The 22,552-nt window shown below is 40.7% G+C and overlaps 1 protein-coding gene across 6 annotated transcripts in view; it reads right to left on the bottom strand.

Moving 5' to 3' along the window:
* Positions 1–22,552, bottom strand: part of SOX5 (SRY-box transcription factor 5) — an 803,583-nt gene that overhangs the window by 463,382 nt on the left and 317,649 nt on the right. Inside the window, exon 1 of one of the 6 annotated variants that reach the window (XM_087722780.1) lies at positions 20,888–21,204. The exons of the other annotated variants lie outside the window; for them this stretch is intronic. The gene's annotated coding sequence lies outside the window, so the exon portion shown is untranslated. Of the gene's footprint in view, positions 1–20,887; positions 21,205–22,552 lie in introns of those variants that run through there. 6 annotated transcript variants of the gene reach the window in all.

Below are 22,552 nucleotides of genomic sequence, written 5' to 3' on the forward strand. Positions count from 1 at the left end.
TGCCTGCAGCAACTCACCCCTGCCCCACAGTATTTGTTTCTAGAGAATAAGTAATCTGTGTACCAAGTTTGGTTGAAATTGTTCAAGGCGTTCCAGAGTTATGCTGGAACACACACAGACACAGACACACACTTATACATATAAATCGCAGGTTATGAGCTGTTCCCTGTAAAGCTGCCTTTTGACTGGTGGGAATTTTTCAATGTAAGTGACATTCAAGTGGTGCTCGAGATAGCAATAGCAATAGCAGTAGACTTATATACCGCTTCATAGGCCTCTCAGGCCTCTCTAAGCGGTTTACAGAGAGTCAGCATATTGCCCCCAACAATCTGGGTCCTCATTTTACCCACCTCGGAAGGATGGAAGGCTGAGTCAACCCTGAGCCGGTGAGATTTGAACCGCTGAACTGCTGATCTAGCAGTAGCCTGCAGTGCTGCATTTAACCACTGCGCCACCTTGGCTCATATTTAGGGATTGCACCCAAGGTGCCTATCCTTGTTGGGATTCATCCCCGCTTTCTTTGCCACTGTCATTCTACTTCTATTTGCAGATTTTGGTATTGTGTGATTTTCTTCCGCTGTACTGCAATGGGGTAGCTAATGCAACGTCCACTATTCATATTTTTTTGTTGGGTCTTTCTTATTGACATTTGTTAAGCCTCGATTGTTATGTGGCAGGTGCTCCTCTCTATGAAATTCTAAAGTCTGGGGCATTTTAGCATCTTCATTGTTTCCACCAGTTCTTGCTTGCAGCTTTTTTTTCTTTTTCTAAGTTTCCTGCATCTGATCTTAACATGCTAATCTTATTTTCCAGCCTGATTTTTTCATTTAGGGGACGCTAAGCTTTTTGTCTTGTTTCTTGATTTTGCATCCAAGGTACTCAGTTATAACTCTAGTTGTGCTGTACATTATTATTATCAATTATTATTATTATACAATTGTATCACAGCGGCCAGTTGTTTCGCCGAATTTGGCATTGGTTACTAGTCAGGCCCCACCCAGGGGCCTAGGACGTCGTAACGTATTTTCGTAATATGCGTGCAGATCCAAGCAGTGCGGCTTTTTGCATTTGACTGATGGTGATTTTGTCAATTTTTAACTGTTTTAAATGTAATTCCAGTGCTTTTGTAATAGCACCCAATGTGCCAATTACCACTGGAATTATCACTGCTGGTTTGCGCCATAGTCGTTGAATTTCGATTTTTAAGTCCTGGTATCTTGCGATTTTTTCATGTTCCTTCTCTCTATTATTATTATTATTATTATTATTATTATTATTATTATCATCATCATCATCATCATCAACAACAACAACAACAATAACAACAACAACAACAACAAAACAGCAAAGGAAGAACTAGAATGTTGTATTGGCATAGTATATGTGCAGATCTAAGCAGTGTGATCTTTTTAATTGGCAGATGGAAATTTTGTTGACAACACAGATTTCTATGTGTTGTCCAAGTCTTTTTGGTATGATACCCAGTGCACTGATAACCACTGGGATTACAAGTGCCAGTTTGTGTCATAATATTTCAACTTTGATTTTAAGATGTTGATCCTCCTCCTCCTCCTCCTCCTCCTCCTCCTCCTTCTCCGCCGCTGCCGCCGCCACCACCACCTCCACCTCCACATTTTAACCGTGACATTTCTGAATGTGCTACACAAAGCATGAAATAAAAATTGAGCTATTCTGATATATACAACCAGGTTGGCATACCAAGACTTAATAATAGAAAGGTAGCCAAGTTTAAGTCCTTCTTCAGTTGTAAGGTTTACAAGGTAGCCTTTGAATCATATCATTCTGCATTTCATTGTGTGGCCTTGAAATTTTGCAAGCTAAGTCCTCATAGATGACATCTGACACTCAAGACACAGCATGTTTTGGAACACAAGTGCATTATTATTCATCACTGAACTTCAGAACTCCAGCATTTTATTATACTTTGAAAGAAAGTAGAGAAAGTAACACAATTGATAATGAGATACGGCTAAGCAAAACATTGCTTACTAACCCCTAAATAGGCAGGATCTAGAGTAGAGCAAATGTGGTTTATTTTACTTTAACTTTAGTTAGTATGATTACTGCCCATGGATTTCATCACTACTTTCTTTCTGTTTGTAAAAATTACAATTGGTTACATCTTCTTAAGGGTCCTCTGAAAGAACAAATCTAAGAGTATCTGCATCAAGATCACCATGTGACTGGTTTACATTTCTTTATATTACCATAAAGAAACCCATAGTAGCTAAGACACAGGGGTCATAAATAAAAGGATCCAGTGGAAGAATATCAAAGATGATACAACATATATTTTTATCACAGTCTTTTAAGAGAATTAGTCTCTCTATATCTATCTATAACAATCTCTATCTCTCCATCTCTGTCCGTCCATCCATCCATCCATCCATCCATCTATCCAAATTATCCTTCATATTAGAGAGGTCTATGCACTCTTGATCATAATAACCAGAGATAGTATTCAGCCAGTTCTGACCGGTTCTGGAGAACCGGTAGCGGAAATTTTGAGTAGTTCAGAAAACCGGCAAATACCACCTGTGGCTGGCCCTGCCCCCAATCTATTCGCTGCCTCCCGAGGCAGGGATTTTGCAGTATCCTTACCCTGGAATGGAATGGAAATGGAGATTTTGCAGTATCCTTTCCCCAGGAGTGGGGAGGGAATGGGGATTTTACAGTATCCTTCCCCTGCTACGTCCACCAAGCCACTCCCACCAATCCATGCCACACCCACCCCACCAAGCCATGCCCACAGAACCGACAGTAAAAAAAAAATTGAATCCCACCACTGATAATAACTATGTAGTAATACTTCAGGATTCTATATTTTTCAATCTTCCTTGGTTAATGGAAGAAAAAAGAATTCAAGATAGCTAAGACCATAACTTCCATTATGTATATATTTAAAAGAAATAATGGTATGGGGGGAAAAAAAAACCCATCTGCAGACTACTCAATGGGGGGAGAATAGCTCCTAAACTAACCTTTTCCTGTAATTTGAAAGGATTTAAGTGATTTATTCCTAACTTTTCTTTTGCCAATCTCGCATTCTTAATCTGATTTTACCAAGCTGAAGTTCCAGTCTGAAATGGGAAGATAAAACAGAATTTTAAAAATAGAAAGGTGAATATTAAACTGTTGACTAGGAATTGGACATTCTTCTTACCAAGGTCACATTCCTACAGTGGGTAAGGAAGCAACTGGGCAATTTGGCAGAACCAAATCTAACAAATATTTCTTTCTAATTTCCTTTCTCCCCGCCCTCCCGCCCGCTCTCTTCTTCCCTGTGAAGTGGGTTCTAGGGGGAGAAAAAAAAAAGATTGATCACTGAGGTCCATAATCTGTGCTAAAGAAGGATGTTTGTGGCTCAGAAATAGCAGATAAGCCTACTCTTGCTAAGCATCTCCATCTGATTTCCTACCCTAATCCGCAAGCTCTGTGCTACCATTTAGTCATTGTGCTCCAGATTAATGGCGGAATCTCAGAGATACAATTATATGTTTGATTTGCTTTCTTTCCGTAACTTCGGCAGTAAAGCAATGCTCATCTAGGGGCTGTGACCAACGCAAACAATTAACTCGTGCACTGCCATCCTGCAGTAGAAATGACTGACCACGTAATTTACAAAAGAGGTTCCCCCACTCCCCCCCACCCCCACCCCCACCGATCCCCACCAACGGGATTTGGAATGGATCGCTGAAAAGAATAAATACACAACCACGTTTTCTTTTCCCTTCTGTTAAACTGGGTCCAATTAAAATGTTAACGAGAATCACAGCCTCAGATGGCATTCTCAGTATACCACCGCAACGTGTACAAAGAAGTTTAATTTTAATTTAACGAATGACTCATCTACGAAGAAAATGGACATATGGGGTATTAGGCTTCAAAAGCAAAGCAGGCTGGGTTTGAGAAGGGGAAACCCAGAATAGCTGATAAAAAAAGAAAAAAAAAGTTATTTGTTGCATGCAATACGTGCTGGTGCCCCCCGGATTGAGGCATCGTATATCTTTAGACTTAGTACAGTTAGTTCTCGACTTATGACCCAACGCTTGCAAACTGTTCAAAGTTGAAACAGACCTCCCCAGGGATACCTACGACCCGGCTCCCAAGTTTCAATGGCTACTTCCCCCAAGGTCACGTGACTGCATTTTGGTTGCTTAGTAACCGGCCCACAATTATGGCTCTTTGTAGTGTCTCAAAGTCACAGGACCACATTTTACAATGTTTTGGCCGAAAACCAAAGTTTACTTCTGCTTTTTGGCAAAACCCGCCAATAGCAAACAATTGACTCACTTAATGACTGCCACACAAAAAAATGACTGCCACAAAATAGGCCATAAAATCAATCCTGGATGACCCGTTTTACAATTGTCACAACTTATGTCCATAACGGGCAAGCTCCATTACCGTTATAAGTCGGGGACTATTGATATGTGTACACATTTTATAGTTGCAGGTATTTTTGGGCTCAGAAAAACATTAATATCCATGGATTTAGGTCAAATTCAGCAAACAGCAATCAGATATAACCATCAGTAGTTCTGGACATTGTAATTTAAATGATGCAACCAAATTTGCTCTTGTCAAAATAAGATCAAGATTTTTCCGGGTTATTTTGATGATGCATTATTTCAAATTTTGCTATGCAGTTCATGACTTAAATGTTCAAGATAAATTAAGATCTCTATTTAGGAAAGAAGGATGTGACATTTTGTTATGTTAGGAAAAGATGCATGAGGTGTATTAGGGAAAATACAAGTTTTGTAACATTTTAACTCTGTCTGTCTGTCTGTCTGTCTGTCTATCCATCATCTATCTATCTATCTATCTATCTATCTATCTATCTATCTATCTATCTATCTATCTATCTATCTATCCATCATCTATCTATCTATCTATCTATCTATCTATCTATCTATCTATCCATCATCTATCTATCTATCCATCATATATCTATCTATCTATCCATCCATCCATCCATCATATATCTACCTACCTACCTACCTACCTACCTACCTACCTACCTACCTACCATCTATCTATCTATCTATCTATCTATCTATCTATCTATCTATCCATCCATCCATCCATCCATCCATCCCTATCTATCTATCTATCTATCTATCTATCTATCTATCTATCTATCTATCTATCTATCTATCTATCATCTATCTATCTAAAATAGCATCTGATGAATAGTCAGATAAATATAAATAAATTGACACAATTGACATTGACATAAATCACACTTACCCCAGGTACATCCCACTGTTTGGCATTTAAAGTCACTGACCGTACTATAAAGGAGATGCATAGAAAAAAGGCAGAACCCTAAACTCATGGTTTGGTCACTGTTTTCACTCCCTCCCTGCCTCCGGCATTCCTGATGACTATCCATCCTAAAAATATATATCTTTTAAATATTGTAGAAAGTGCACAGAATCCAACCAAACTGTATTTCACATTTTTTTTTTAAACCTGAAAAATATTAGCATTTGAAATATCCTGCATGATACAATGGACATTAAATGTGATTCTTTTGGCTGACAGTGGTTGTGACACAGGGGTGAAATTCAGCAGGTTCTGACAGGTTCTGGAGAACAGGGAACGGAAATTTGGAGTAGTTTGGAGAACCAGCAAAAACCACCTCTGGCTCAATGGTGGGTTCCGGATCCCGTCACAACTGGTACGTTGCAACGGGGCCGGATGTCCACCTCAGGCACGTGCGCTGCGCACGCATGTGCATGCCACCACCCTGAGGTGCCCCAGCTGCTTGGCGAGGTTGCACAGGGGCCGTACACTGTGCTTGCATGCACAATTGCCCCGTTTCCCTCAAAAAGCAGTAAGGAACGCGGACGGGCAGATGGGCCCAACAAACCATCATTTCAGTATGGTGGCCGCTGATCCCAGCTGCCACCAGTACACCCATACCGGGCCGTACCTCCCAAAACCCACCACTGCTCTGGCTGGCCCCAGAGTAGGGTGGGAATGGAGATTTTGCAGTATCCTTTCCCTGCCACACCACCAAGCCACACCCACCAAGCCACATCACACCCAGCAAGCCACACCCACAGAACTGGTAGTAAAAAACATTTGAATTTCACCACTGTTGTAAAAATATAATTAAGAGGGACAAAACCATGCACACGAATGGAGCTCTATCAAGAGAGGCACCGCAGATTCGAAATATAATAAATTGAATATTCATTTGCGTGTATTTAGGAGATAAGGTAAATCAGTCTTTGGATACAATCTTCCAGTCGACTTCTTTATTAAAGGAAAATTCAGGACCTTGGCTGAATTTCCTAAATTTAGGAACACAATATCTAGTGTTCCTAAATTTATATTTTAGAATATAAATTCATATTTTAGAATATATCACATATCTCAATTGACCAGTGGCCAATACACACATGTGGCATTTGAAACCACAAGAGAGATGCTCTGCATTTTGCAACTGAAGCTGCTCTCTAGGAAAGGAAAAACATCACACTTCAGTCCTCCATATGTCTAATTTGGATAAGTTCTGGTTTTTTTTTTTAATAAAAACACCACTTTTTAACAACTGCGGATTTGCCAGCACTCACAACTTTTCCATATTAGAGGTTGGTCTGAAACAATCCAGCCAACTAAATGCAACATCCCCCCCCCCCGTTTCCTGATGGTTGAACTGCTTCTGCTATAAATAAAAAAGTCCATATGAGAATAACAAATAAGGGAGAAAAAAGAAAGATAACATGAATAATGCAGAGAGTGGGGTATAAATGGCCTAACAAGTTTGGGTGAACGATTCCTTCAAATTGCTGAAGGCGGGAATGTCTGGAACACGTAGTCAAAAAGTCAAGATCAAAAAAAGTCAATTTTTTTTAATGTGCATCACACATAAAAATGTATATGGCACAATGAGATGGCCCAGAGCCCAAATGGAAGAAATACTCAGATTTTGACACCTTAAGAGTGGAAGTTGCCAAGTTCAGATTTCATTTGGAACTTTATCTTCTAAACTCCTTGAATTTAAATCAGCAGATAAAATGCAGATGGTACACAAAATACAGGAATCGTGGAATTCCTATACTGAAATACATGGGGCACCTACCAATTGTTTTCACTTTAGATATTAAAACATTTACAGGAATTGAACCTAAATATTTAGGAGATGGCCTGTCTTGCTTTGGATTAGTCTGGTTATTTAGATCAATGGGGTAAGATCCCTTTGAAAATCTTCTGAGGGTCATTTCCCCCCCCTGGCTACTGTAGAAGACTTTCCCTTGGGCTGTTCCCACCAATTAAGTCCAGCCATTTAAGAATTGCATTTGGCTCCTACTCTTTTTACATGAAATTTCCAAAGATTTTAGAATCTGTAGAATTCTTTTGCTAGACTTTTAATGGTTAGATGGTTTTACTATCACATTTTCCCCAAAAATAAGCCCTCTCTGAAAATATTGCAACACAGCAGAGCCATGAGGTGACCATGCTCGCCACTTCCTGCACCTCAAAAAATAATAAGACCTCCCTAAAAATAAGGCCAAGTGCTTATTTCAGGGGTCAAAAGAAAATGAGGCCATGTCTTATTTTCAGGGAAACACGGTATGCCAATTTTTGCTTAAATTTATGTTCTAAATTTTTAATATTTTGTTTTAAATTATGTTAGCCACCTTGAGTGCTCACCAGAGGCAAAAAAAAGAGAAGTGTAAATCAAACGAGAAAAATAATATCAATGCTAATACATTTATGTAATAATCGTCTTTATTTTATATAAAAAAAAATTTTTTTTCATTTTTTTAAAAATAAATGAACTGGAATCATCCATCTAGGTAAATATTACCGACCAAGAATGGCATCACAAAGTTTGAAGGAGGACAGACAAGAGTCGCTGTTTCTCATCTGCAAATTAATTTAAGAAATGGGAGGCTTGCCTCTTGCATAAAAAAATTAGAACTGGACGAAATCCTTGAAAGCCACCGCAAGACACACTGCATCGTTGTGTGACACCACTCCTGAGTGTCCTCTCTATTAATAGTTTGTTTCCCTCCTTTTCCCCCTTTTTTAAACAGGAGTGCTCAAAATTCGGCTTTTAAAGGAGCATAACGTGGCCATCTCCTGTTTTGGGGGAGTGATGCATTTAGACATCGCACAAGGGAAGTGAAAGATGCAGTTTTCATAAAAAAAAACTATAGAAAGTCTACATTGGAAGAGACTCTCTCGTCGAAAACCCCCTATTGAGTACAAAACTAGCATTAAAGTACCCCAACAGGTGGTCGTTATTAAATGGCTTTCAGCTCACTAAAGGAGGAGTAGAATTCTAGAGGGACAGGCTTTTCCTAACATTTAGCCTCGCTGCCTGGGGGTTACGGAATTGAAGACCAATAAATCTGAAGGCCACATGGCTGGAAAAATCCAAAGAAATGAAAGAAAGTGGGCCATATCCAGCTCCTCCTCTCCCGCGTTCATTTTACCCAAAAAATAAATAAATCTCTACTTCCCCTGACTTAATTTAACACGTTGTCTTGCAAAGTCTCCCAGAATTTGTGCCCAGAGAAAGTGTGATCATATGAGTGGTGGGTTGCGGCTCCCGTTGCAACCGGTATGCTGCAACGGGAACCGGGCGTGCATCACGGGCATGCGCACCCACCGCCTGCAATGCTCCAGCCGCTCAGCAGAGCATCGTGCAGGCGCTGTACGCTGCTCATGCATGTGCAGATGGCCCGTTTCCTTCAAATACAGGTAAGGAATGAAGCCAGGCGGGTCCTCCAAAGCACAGTTCCGGTATGGTGGCTGCTACTTCCGGCAGCACTGGTACACGCGTGCCGGGGCGTACCGCCTGCAACCCACCACTGGATCATATCGGAAATTATGCTTTAAATCCCCTGCATTTATAAAGTTAAGGGCTGAACGTGTGGCGAGGACATTCCAGGTATTTTTTTTTTAATCCCAACTGACTTAGCAGTTTAGGAGCCGAGGTGGCGCAGTGGTTAAATGCAGCACTGCAGGCTACTTCAGCTGACTGCAGTTCTGCAGTTCGGCTGTTCAAATCTCACCGGCTCAAGGTTGACTCAGCCTTCCATCCTTCCGAGGTGGGTAAAACGAGGACCTGGATTGTTGGGGGCAATATGCTGACTCTGGAAACCGCTTAGAGAGGGCTGAAAGCCCTATGAAGTGGTATATAAGTCTAACTGCTATTAGTATTGCTATTGCTATTAGCAGCAATATCCTTTTTGTCCTTTTAAGTAAAAAATATCCAGATTTGGAAAATGGATTATTTATCCAACAGATTCTGCATCAGTTTTCCTCATTGTTGCTTTTCCCTTAGAATCAGAATATTTGACCCTAGGTTCATCTGTATTAATATTTAGGGGAAAAGGAGAACATTATCAAACCATAAATCTCCTACACTGCATTAGAATGGAATGGAATAGAATAGAATAGAATAGAATAGAATAGAATAGAATAGAATTCTTTATTGGCCAAGGGTGATTGGACACACAAGGAAATTGTCTTTAGTGCATATGCTCTCAGTGTAGATAAAGAAAAATAAAATAGAATACATTCATCAATAATCAATGCTTAGTGATAGTCATAGGTTACTAATAAGCAATCAAATTATACTAGGAAGCAAATAAATAACAATATAAATTCTAAAGATACAAGCAACGTGGTTATAGTGATAAGTAGGAAGAAATACTGTAGGTACTATTCACACTACATTTAAATAGAAAATATAAAGCCTGAAAATTCTATGTGGTTCATAGGAACTTTTCAGCATAGGCTTTGGCTTGTCAGATATTAAGCCTCCCAGCCTAATTCCCCCCCCCAAGCCAAGGTATGGACCAAAGATCTCCAGAACCCTTGCTTCATCTCAGGGATGGACCACTATGGCATTTTTACGACCTCCGGACTTCAACTCCCAGAATTTCTGAGCAATCATTGAATTCTTGGGGTTGAAGTCCATAGGCCATAAAGGTGCCACAGTTGTCCACCCCTGCTGCATCTACTCTTAGTATGAGCACCATCAAAGGTTTTGGGAGAACCTCCCCATCCTTATGCACAGCAGCAGTTGAATTAAGTCAAGGCAAATGTCAGAGTTTAGATACGTTGACGGAAATTCTCAGTCATCTAGGTGGAGTTGTCTGGACCACCAGCTCTATTGGAGGAAGAGGGATTTCCACTTTAGCATAAACGGATTCCTCCATTCTTCTCTCGAACTGGGTATCTTCCCTTCCCTCAAGTGAAATGGAAGCCCCCGACACAACCTGTCCGCCATTTTTTTATCCACGGGCAGATCAAGACTACTTCACAGGTTCACCAAGGAGGTCACCCTTAACGGCCCACTTAAGAGAAGGATTTAGGAGCAACGGCCCATAGCAACTCTCTGCCTACTCACTGAACAAGCTGCTCAGATTAGGTGAGAAAGGAATCCACCCCGGAAGAGATATATATATGGCAGGGGTACCCAGTCCCTGGGCTGTACCAGTCCGCAGTGTACCAGGAACTGGTCCATGTAAACGAGCAAAGCCCTACCCATGCATCAGTGGTGGGTTCCGGATCCCAGTGGAACCAGTACGGTGCAATGGGGCCAGGCGCACACATGCGTACTTACCGTGATGCCTCTGCGATGCTCTAGCTGCTCGGCAGAGCATCATGGAGGCACCGTACACTCCGTGTGCATGCGCGGAAGCCCCGAAAACTTCAAATACCGGTAAGGAGCGCGGGTCGGTGGGCCCTCCAGAAGTGGCACACAGAGCCATCTCTCTGGGCACACCAGCTGTCGCCCGTTGCTCTTCCATGTTCTGGCGCAGCTGAACTTCTGGTTTCCGGCATGCATGTCTTTGCGCGCACTGCATGCCAGAAACTGGAAGACCAGGTGACCAGTACACATGCCAGAAACCAGAAGCTCAGATTCCCAGTGCGCGCATGCACGCCAGGGAACTGCTCTTCTGGTTTCCGGCACTCCCGCACGTGCGCGCTGGGGAACTGCTTTTCCGGTTTCTGGTGCTCCCTCACCCCCACGCGCACGCTCCCGTTTCGGCACTCGGTGCTAAAAAGGTTTGCCAATCCTGCCATATGCCCTCTGGTCTGTGGCAAAGATTCTCTCCACAGAAGCAGTCCCTGGCACCCAAATGGTTTGGGGCTGCTAATATATGGGGGTCCCCTAACCAGCTTGCTCAGACAGAAGAAGCTACTTGGAAGGAGCCGAGGTGGCGCAGTGGTTAAATGCAGCACTGCAGGCTACTTCAGCTGACTGCAGTTCTGCAGTTCGGCTGTTCAAATCTCACCGGCTCAGGGTTGACTCAGCCTTCCATCCTTCCGAGGTGGGTAAAATGAGGACCCGGATTGTTGTTGGGGGCGATATGCTGACTCTGTAAACCGCTTAGAGAGGGCTGAAAGCCCTATGAAGCGGTATATAAGTCTAACTGCTATTGCTATTGCTATAAGCAATGAAACATTTCAAACCCAAACAAGGAAAGACGTCCAGTTGCCACCCCCTCAACCTCCCGTCAGAATGTAGAAGAAATGAGCGGCAGATTCCCCAGTTTTTGCTGCGTTTTCAAAAAGCCCATCATACATTCTGTTTACACCCGGTCTTTTTGCTCAGGTTAGCTTTCAAGGTGACGAAACCAAACACAGGTAGTCCTCGACTTATGTCTGGTCGTTTTACAAACTGTTCAGAGTTATGACAAGTGCTTGGGACAAGTGCTTTATTGACCCATAAAGAATTCGTAATTCGTAATTTAATGAGCTTATATGCCGCCCAATCCCGGAGGACTCCGGGCGGCTTACAAATACGAGATAAAATAAATAGCAATAGCAATAGCAGTTAGACTTATATACCGCTTCATAGGGCTTTCAGCCCTCTCTAAGCGGTTTACAGAGTCAGCATATTGCCCCCAACAACAATCCGGGTCCTCATTTTACCCACCTTGGAAGGATGGAAGGCTGAGTCAACCCTGAGCCGGTGAGATTTGAACAGCCGAACTGCAGAACTGCAGTCAGCTGAAGTAGCCTGCAGTGCTGCATTTAACCACTGCGCCACCTCGGCTCTCTAGCACTTTGGCCATTGTAAAATGCTTTCTCCCTCCATTCTGCAGTCCTGTCGTTTGCATATCTGGAACCTGGAAATTGGCTCACCTTTCCTCAATGTGTTACTTTTTTTGCTGGTTTCCAGCAATACTGCCCATTCGTAAGACTTTGTTCGCTTAATGACTGCACTGTTCACTTAATAACTGTGTGGTTCACGTAATGACCGTCATGATTCACTTAACAGCCACTGTGAAAAATGTAATAAAAAACCAGGCTGGGTCACATGGATGCCTCCGTTTACAATCCCAACCACTAATGAGAGGATTTCTGCTCTCAGTTGTGTTCATCAGTTGAGAACTACCTGTAGAAAAGACAGAAATCTAGATCTTGCTACATTTAAATGACATTTAAATGTAATTTAAATTAAATGCAATGCGATTTAATCGCATTGTGGCTGAACTTGATGTCCAGATTCATCTCCCCTGCTAAGATAATGGCTGAGCACCAGTTAAGACATTGCACCCCAGATGTCCCAATTCCGTCTTAATAAAGTTTTAATGCGTTGCATTAAACGAGCCATCCAGAACTTTTTGTTTCCATTTCTGACTGATCCAATCTCACCTCATTCTTTTACTCTTTTCTCAAGTTGGCTGACATAAAACCTATTTCAGGCAAAAATTTAAGAAGGTAGGGGTTTCCCCCCCCCACCCCTAGTTTCACATTTACCCTGGGATGCAGGAATGAAGAGCAGAAAGGGTCATTGGTGGAAATTCTTCCTATAACGTCCCATCATCCTGTGTTGTGGTTTTGGGAAAGAAGGGGAAAAAAGAGTAATTTTTTTTTGGGGGGGGGGCACAGCAAGGCAGACATAACGATCTGGCAAAAGGCGACCCCAGCTTCTGCGTGTGTCAATCTTTTGTTCCCCTCGCTGTGGAAGAACAGCGGAGCTGATTTAAAGCTGTATATTTAGCTCAAATGGAAAAGTGTTAAAATCTCAGTATGTCTCTGCTCCATTAACTCCCATCCCAATTTAACATGCTTCATAGTGCTGGGACAACAGACACGGCTATGCGACCTCTTCCTAAGCAAACAGAGTTTTGTTTCCATAAAGCATCTGGGCTAGGAAGCCGGGCTCGCTGGCAGCCCGCGTAATACACTTGGCCATTTTTAAACGGAGAACTAAGAAACTTTTCTTCCTTACAAGAGGGAGGGGGGGAATGTCTTTTGGGGGTGGGTAAAGTAGGGGGGTGAGGCGACCGCCATCGAAGGAGAAAGCAAATTTTGGCGGTGTTCGTTGTTTTCATTATTCAGCCGAAGGGAGAAAAAAAAAGTTGGCTGTCCAAGGTTTTATTAAAACACACGCGCGCATGCACATTTTCCCCCCCTCCTAAAAGGTTTGGACAAAAAGTGATACCATTCATGAAGTTGGACAGTGCCGCCTTTCATATCCACGGAGCGGGTTTTTGAATTGCTCCAGCCCAGGGCCGAGAAAATTGATGGAATCCAGTTTGTATCAATGGTGAAAGAGTGGATGCGCATGGCCAGACAGGCTGCCTGTGTTCGCAGTCAGGATACCTTCCCAATGGGAGCATTGAAAAACCCCTGGCGAGCACAGGATAAGCACAGGAAAGGAATCAAAAAGGAGCAGGCTTTTCACGGCTCCGAGGCGCATATATATATATATATATTCTTGTAATCTCCTCCAGGTATTTAATTAAAATGTCATCATGACTAAAAAAGGTTTTTTTTTAACAAGAGCTGTTTCACACCTTACGCAGATAAGATCCCAAGTGTTTCACCATCAAGCCTAGCTCATTCCTGCTTTTTTTTTTTTTTAGACGGGCTTACAATGAAGCATGTCATGTATAGCGGGGGGAAAACAGAAACTCCTGCTTGCTACAGAGCTGACATAAATGACAATTTCCTTCAATGCATATACAGGCAAATATTAATTTACTGTTATTCTTCTCCAGACCGCCGAGCCTCCCCCCCCCACCCCCAATTCTTCTCTGCTGCAAATAAAATCTGGTGGATAATGTTACGATAAATGATATAGAATGGATTATCAACCACAGTGGGGACTTCTCAATAGCCCTTTCCATTTTTCTTCTGCTGTTTTCCTTTAAAAGTTGCCCAAGATATAATTTTTCTGCAGGAAAAAAAAACACTAAATGGGGAAATATTATAAATAGTTTACACCCCTCCGAAATTAGTGGTGTCGCGCTTATAAAACAGAACAAAAAACTGCTTTGCAAAATCTACTTTACTTTTTTTTTTTCCCTCTCTCTCTCCAAAAGTTTCCTTCCAATGGAAAAGAACTGTCTATTTTTGCGTCTTTCTTCTCTTGGTGATGTTTTCGAGTTTAGATGCCAGTTGGAGGTAGTCAATGATGCTACTGGAAGACTGTTTTTCTGTTATACATTTTTCCCTCCGTGAAGACTTCCTGGCTAACCACACTTCCCGGTCTAGTTTTTTTTTTATTAAAGAAAACAACAACAACATAGCACTGGAAGGGTTTCTACATGAAATCTTCTCTTGGAACATAAAAACAAGCCAATAAGCCAGAGGAACTGTGGACAGCTGAATAAAATTTCAAGATATTCACACATAGACGTCAGACACTTTGGAATTAAATAAATTTGTGGAAAAAGCTTGCTCCACTGATGAGAATTTTATCAACATCTTCTAACTATTCATGGACTAATAGCAGGTGTGTGTGTGTGTGTGTGTGTGTGTGTGTGGCAGAAAAAGTCAAAAAGACAATTTCAATTGCACCCAACCTACCCAAGGGACTTTTCTGATTAACTATAACTTGGCAAAAGAAATAAAAATCAAAGAGTTAGTTTTCAGCAGTGGGATCAAAACATCTAAGATGGCAACAAGCAGTTCTGCTTTGCATTTTTCCTTTTTCTTTTTACAAACCAATACAAAAATATATATTCCGTTGTATTTGTATATAAAATTATTCTTTGCCTTGTTCCATGTACCAAGCACTCAGGCTTACTTAAAAGTCAAAATAAATTATCATAAATGCTACGAGAAAATCTCAGTGAAAACAGAACATTAGACACAGTCAAGAAAGCCTCTTAGAATGAAAGATTAGGAGCAGGAAGTAGCAATGGGCAAGTGTAACAGAAAAATATATCATTGCTAGGGAAAAACAGGAGAGGGAGAGAGGGAGAGGAAAGAGAGAGGGAGAAGGGGTGAGGGAGGGAGAGGGAGAAGGGAGGGGAGAGGGAGAAGGGGAGGGAGAGGAAGAAGGGGGAGAAAGAGGGAGAAGGGGTGAGGGAGAGGAAGAAGGGGAGAGGGAGAAAGGCAGGGGAGGGAGATGAAGAAGGGGAGGAGAGGGGGAAGGAGAAAGGAGAGGAAGAGGAAAGGGAGAGAGAGAAGGGGTGAGGGAGAGGAAGAAAGAGGGGAGAAGGAGAAGAAGGAGAAGGGGAGGGAAAGGAAGAGGGAAGGGAGAAGGAGAAGGGGTGAGGGAGGGGAAGAAGGGGGAGAAGAAGAGGGGAGAGAGAAGGGGTGAGGGGGAAGATGAAGGGAGGGGAATGGGAGAAGGGGAGGGAAGAGGAAGAGGGAAGGGAGAAGTAGTGAGGGAGAGGAAAAAGAGGGAGAAGAAGAAGGAAGGGAGTGGGAGAAGGGGTGAGGGAGGGAGAGGGAAAGGGAGAGGGAGAGGAAGAAGTGAGGGGAGAGGGAGGAGGGGAGAAGGAGAGGGAGAAGGGAGAGGAGGAAAGGAGGAGAGAAAGGAAAAGGAGAAGGGAAAGGGAAGGAAAGGAAAAATGAAAGTGAGAAACTCAGTTATTGCTAAGAATGAATAATATAAGTCATTTAATGGATCTTTCTGGGCAAAATGTGAAAACTTTATGCAGCATTCTCCTCTCAATTTATTTTAGTTTTGTAAACTACCAAAATTGGGAGATCTGTTTTTTCCCCCCCAGAGCAACCGTATGAAGCTTTGTGGTGTACTATTTACACAATGGTGTCTCTGGGTGTGTGTCTGAAAATCTGCAAGATGTGGGGTGCAGTGTGGCAGATTTTCACCTTTCCTGCAGACACCATGGGTACTACAAAATCCCAGGGCTTCAGGGACGAACAGGGAGGGAGACAAAAATGGAGACCAGTAAGAGTGTGAGATCTAAAACCTCTCTTTCTTAAAGGTTGTGACAACATGTATTCTGGGATTCTCTGACCAAGATCTATCTATCTATCTATCTATCTATCTATCTATCTATCTATCTATCTATCTATCTATCTATCATCTCTCTCTCTCTCTTTCTCTCTCTCTCTCTCTCTCTCTCTCTCTCTCACACACACACACACACAGACACACAGACACACACAAATCTCCCAAGGTCCCTCCAGAAATTAGGTGTGTACCCTGTTTCCCCGCAAATAAAACCCAACTGGAAACTAAGCCCTAGTGTGATTTTTAGGATGCTCGTAATATAAGCTCTTCCCCAAAAATAAGACCCAGTTAAGATCATCCACCAGACAGATGCATCTAGTGCCATATTTCCCATAAAACAAGACCTTACCAGAAAACAGGCCCCGATATGTCTTTTGGAGCACAAATTAATATAAGACCCAGTCTTATTTTCGGGGAAACACGGTACTACTGAACGGCCCCCGGATCATCTCTGCTTTTAACATCTGCTGCCAACCTCTTATTCTTAAATTGCTGGCAAGTTAGAATTACAAAAGTGTAATTCTGCATATGTAAACCCCATTGCAACTCAGTGGCAGAGATGCTCTTAGGAATGTTCTCAGATAGACGGATTAAGACGAGATCCTTGGCTGCTTTGACATCAAAAGTGCTTGTTGGAATAGCTGGCAAAAGAAGAGGCTGCCTTTTTACCTCCATCAAAGCAGCAGAAAGGGGGGGGGAGAATATCAGGAGCTGTAAATATTGCTGATCCTATCATTATTAATGACATTCCAAAGCTACCTACTTTACATATTTAAGTAATTTAAGTATTATATTTCATCCTGCCGGAGCGAGACCTTTAGAGGTTGTAATTGGACGAGTGCGAGAAATGTGTAATTTGCAGTTCCTGGAAACTTAAAAAGGAGAATATGACAACAGGCAATATACAAGATAAAAATGCACAGAACTACATGCTAAAGGATGTCATTCTCAGTCATGAAAGCAACGAAAATCCTCTGTTTTCCCTGTCTGTAATTTGTGCTGCTTAAAAAAAAGACAAGAAAGTTCCTCCCTCCCCAAATTCCTCATGGATCAAAATGTTCTAATTTGACAGTTGATAAAACATATGTTGATAAATTATTCCCCAGCTTCGTTGAAGAAGGATGCAAGAGGAGGAAGAATAACGAGCTATAAATATTTCTTTATTTTTTTAAAAAAAAAATAAACAAAACAGATTCTTGACTTACTGTGAATTTAACTGCGGATAACTTCTTAACAACATTCATCTAGGCCAATTTTTTTTTTAAAAAAATAAAAGCTCAAAGTGTGAAGATTCACAACAATTATAATAATTGCCGCCATAATTCGCATCCAACTTATGCAAGGAAGTATCATAATAAATGGAAAAGGAGTTAAGCTTTGACCTCCTTGTTGCATATTTCATCTCCCACTCACATATATTTAATGCTGTACACAATTATGTAATATACTTACAATTACATAATGAAACAAAAGCAGGGAGGGGGGGAATGAAAAGCAAAGAAACAGTTAGGGGCCAAATCAGAGCTTTCTCCAGAGCTATATATAAATTCTCTCTGTGATCCGACAAACAAAGTTACAGGAACGAGCTTGTGTCTGTGAGTCCCGCAGGCTATCAACTGATTGATGAACAAAATTCAATAAATAGCAATTGCTCGAATTCCCACTCTCCCTGAATTCCTTCCGGTTTTAATGCTTCTTGAAAATAAAACGTTCACAGGCAGATGTATGTGCCAATTATTGAACAGGCATGGTTTTATAATACGAAGTAAAAATGCAAAAGGTTAGAATGATGATGGCTGGAACATGGCCAAAATTTCTGGGTAGCAAAATTCTCGGTGATTTCACCAGCGGTTGTACAGAAAATTTAACGCTCCTCTGCTTCTCAGTTTTAGAGGAACTGTACTTGAGGCTGCCTTCAAAATTTAAGGCATGAAGAAATGCCTTTTCTTAGATCCTTTTGCACTACATAATAGTTTGGAAACAGGAAGAGATTCTTTACTAATGGGACGTCCAGAAACACGTTTTGTTTCAAAAAGCTAAATTATGGTCCAACAAGTTTGAATTAGTTGTGATAGGAGATACATATGGTAAACCATTAATAATGGTTGGGAGAAGGGCGGCATATAAATCAAATAAACCTAAACCTAATAATAAATATCTAGCATGGTGTTTCTCAACCATGGTGACTTGAAGACCTGTGGACTTCAACTCCCAGAATTCCCCAGCCAGCTGTGCTGGCTGGGGGATTCTAGGAGTTGAAGTCCACAGGACTTCAAGTTGCCAAGAGTGAGAAACACTGGTCTAGCAACTTGTTTTTTGAAGATGCATGAAAGCTTCTGAATTCTGGACCTTTTATTTCTCTGTCTCTAATTTAGACTTTGCTCTAGAGGGCTGTGAAACTGTTGGTCGTTCACAGAGGTTGCACACATCAGTCTTTCTACAAATTAACCACATTATCCGCTGTGTCACAAATAATAGAAGATGAAAACTCAGGTTAAGAACTAAACTTAATCATTGGTTTCCTTCCATACTTTTACAGAGGACAAGGACGTTCCAAGTTATTGCCTTTCAGATATTTGGATCAATGGCATCCTCCAAGAATTGTTTGAGAGGCCAAATTGCTCAATTATGCTCATAACACAACGCATGAAATTGCCAGCATCTTCAGCTAGAAGAAAGGACCAAAGCAACTGTAGAGTTCCATATGCACCTGCTATGAAACTTTCACGGAAATAAAATGCAGGAAAATCCCGATTTGACTGTCTTGGGATTCATCTCCTCCTAAACCGGGATATCTAACCATGATTTGTAGAATCACACGGAAAACTCACAGGTGATATTGACAAACCAAACTGACAAATTCACACCCATACTGTACTAAGCCACAACCAAATTCTGGCTTAGCCTGTTATAGTAACTTGTCACTGATTCAGACTTAACTCCGGGCCCTTTTCCATGTTACGTTACATGACATGACAATCTGGGAAGGCGCAACATTTACCAAGCTATGAGCTAGAAAGAAAGTCATCCGCTAATTCAAAAGAAGATACCTAAATACCTTACTCCATTTCACACAGAGTCAGCCCTAAGTCCTGATTCACCTTCTGAACATATAAAATCAATAACCAAAGACAAAGGTTAAAAGAGAAAGATATTTAATATGTGGATATACTACAGCATGTTCCTTGCCATCCAGATCAAGAAATGACTTATTTTTCACTATTGTTTACCTGCTACAGTTGAATATTCTATATAAAACACAGATACACAGAAAGACTCAAAAGAGTTACCACTACAGATGTGATGTTGTGGCAGGTAGGAACACATTTTTTTTCATCTTTGAATGCAGAAGTCAATCAAACAATAGTCATGGTCAAAACTCCAGGAGAATTTTCTTTTGATATTCTAACATAACTCCAGGTTAACCAAATTTCAATCTATAACTTTATAGCTATGGTCTGGTGATACAGTTTTATGCAGGAATTCCTGACTATCAGCATTCTCCCTGATCTTTTTAACTGAGCAATTTATAGGTAATCCTAACAAAAAAAAAAAAAATTATCAGGACAGCTCAGAAATCCTTTTTTAAAACCTCTGGTCTAACAACTTATCCAGTAGAAAATGAAACATTACAAGCATGTATGTGAAAGATCCTTAAATGCTTGACATCTAATAGTCCCTTTATATACTACATTTAGGAGTACATCATCCATCAATCCAAAAAAGACATTTTAAACATGTGGAGATAAAATGCAAACTGTGGGGTATGAATGTTCTAATTAATCTGCCAGTCTTCAGCTACTGTATAGAATGGATCTCAGTTTATATTTCCTCCACAATTTGGAGTATGAAAAAATATACAAATACATGCAGTTCAAATTCTGTTTTCTGGATTTGTTTTTAGTGTCCAGATTAAGGCAGAAACACACTGATAATTCAAATTGTATCAAAAAATGAACCCAGAAAGTCCCATCCATTCTTGTGACATACTGTTCCTTTCTGCTTAAGGTAGAATAAACTTTGATGACTTAGAATAGGAAGGAATATTATTTTTTAAAAATAAAATAAAACCTCCAAATCAGTTCATAAGCAAATTTGCTCTCACTGCTTCGTGTTTTAGCACAAACAATTCATTTCCTGCACAATATTCCTTGGAAATAAATTCAGCAACTTTTCACTGGCTGTGTGCCTAATGTGCTAAAATTTAAGAAGTCAAATTTTCAATATGCTGTGCTGAAAAGGGCCCTTTTTTACAGCTTGCAGTGGCTAAAATGAAACATAATTATGTTATTCCCTACCTACATGTTCAGCCGCCTAAAATTCAACTGAATTGGTTATAGCAAAAATATATAACCCAAGTTCCTGGAGGTCCATTTGGATCCCTCATTTTTGGAAGCAGCCAAAAGTTAATTCTATGTTGTATTGTTAAAAAAAAACTGAAGAAGAGAAATACAAAACAGGTGAGGAGTAATCCTATTAATGCTACTTAATTAGCCCAAATTAAACTCTAATTAAATTTGAATAGAATTAAAAGCCACCCAAAAAGTCCGAGGCAAAGTTTGCTCAAAACCTCGCACTTTGGTGTTATGAAGAGAAAAGAATAACCTTAACTGATCATCTCAATTCTCTTAAAAGGTAATGATCCGTCAGTCTGGAAAATCCTACCAGCATTTAAGTATATCAAACTGCTTGGATCTCTTCCCACGGAAATCAACAGCTTGGAATTTCCATCATCTCACGTCTCTCTGCAAGATTATCTAGCACTCGATATTGTGCACCATCTGTATCGGTCCTGGTGGGCCTGTGTGATCAAACAGAGGTAGGATCAAGGCCAGCGTTCCTTATAAACAGCGGATACCCAGATCATCAGAAAATGCACCGAAGGCCACATCAGATGCTCCTTTGGAGACCTAAGTTTGTTCTTGTGGCAAGGAGGCATTAATGGGTCTTCATCAAAGTTGTTTGACTCCCCCCTGTTTTAGAGCTGTCTCTAAGCTATTGGCCGTCACCACATCTGGTGACAGAAAAACCGCATAAGCATCATGTTAGAATGATAGAGGAACTGACACACTGCAAATTGCCCCATGAAATGATTGCAGTGGAGAGACACATTAGTCTTGGCATAAGCGGGAAGGCTAAGCCGTTCATTATGCCATAAGATTTCGCAATCTGCACTTCACTTCATCAATTGCACAGAATATGATCCTTAAGAAGTGTGTGTGTGTGCATCCAGCTATCTACACACACACACACACACACACACATATGCACACACACACACACACACAATCTTCAATGCAATCTCCGGAACTTAAAATATATTACCCACTTAGCTTTTGTTAGCCTCTGCTAACATCGTCAGAGAGTAAAACATTTTAGATTAGATACACACACACAGACACGCAGACACACGCAGACACACACAGACACACAAACAGAGAAGGAGATAGTTGAAGGTGAGGTTCAAAGGATATGAAGCAAAATAATGTTATCGGTTGAAACTCAACATTCTGCTGGATTCATAGTTCCAGTACTGCAGTGCATTTTTGAGTATTTTAAGTATCACAAGTATTGCCTACAAATCTACAGCTTGGGAGAAAATTTAGATTTAGATATCTATTAAAAGGCATATTTAAAGAGGCTTTGAAAACATACACACACACACTCTAATATGAAACAGGAACAGAATTTTAGGTAAACCAATGATATTCCTCCAAAATGGGTCAGATCTGCACATCCTTTGTATATTTGTGTGTGTGTGTGTTTTTTTTTACTGTGTCAAAAAAAGGTTTACTTAGCCAAAAACTGTGTAATGAATCTAGGGAAGAAGCATAACTTGAACACAACTCCCATTCAAAAGCCAGCAAATCATTTATGATATAGATTGGTTTTGAATAACATCTACTCTTCATGCGTATAAATCACTGATAGGCATAAACGGAGCTTTATCCACCCAAATAAAATAAACCTTTCCTGAATGTTGACAGACACTATAAGGTTCAGGAGAATTTGCAGGATTTCAGAACTAAAGAGATTTATTTTAAAGACAGAATTTATAAAGAATATAAGAATTTATAAAGGAGAATGGAAAACTGTATTTTAAACAATGTATGCAGCGTTACGGCAACTTAGAAACTCCATCCTAATTATTTGTTTAACAAAAGTATATTCACGATATATAGAGAAGCATTGCATCTATGTACTTATATGTGTATATATAAGCACCTTTAAAGCCTCGTACATCTCGTAAGTTTGAAAATGTAAAAAAACCTTTTAAGAAAAGAATGGTGACTACATAGATATTTCACCATTGAGATATTAAAAGCAATA

The sequence above is a fragment of the Thamnophis sirtalis genome, unplaced genomic scaffold (assembly GCF_051295495.1).
Source record: "Thamnophis sirtalis isolate CommonGarterSnake01/CBP01778 unplaced genomic scaffold, rThaSir2_p1.2 scaffold_9, whole genome shotgun sequence".
Classification (NCBI taxonomy): domain Eukaryota; kingdom Metazoa; phylum Chordata; class Lepidosauria; order Squamata; family Natricidae; genus Thamnophis; species Thamnophis sirtalis.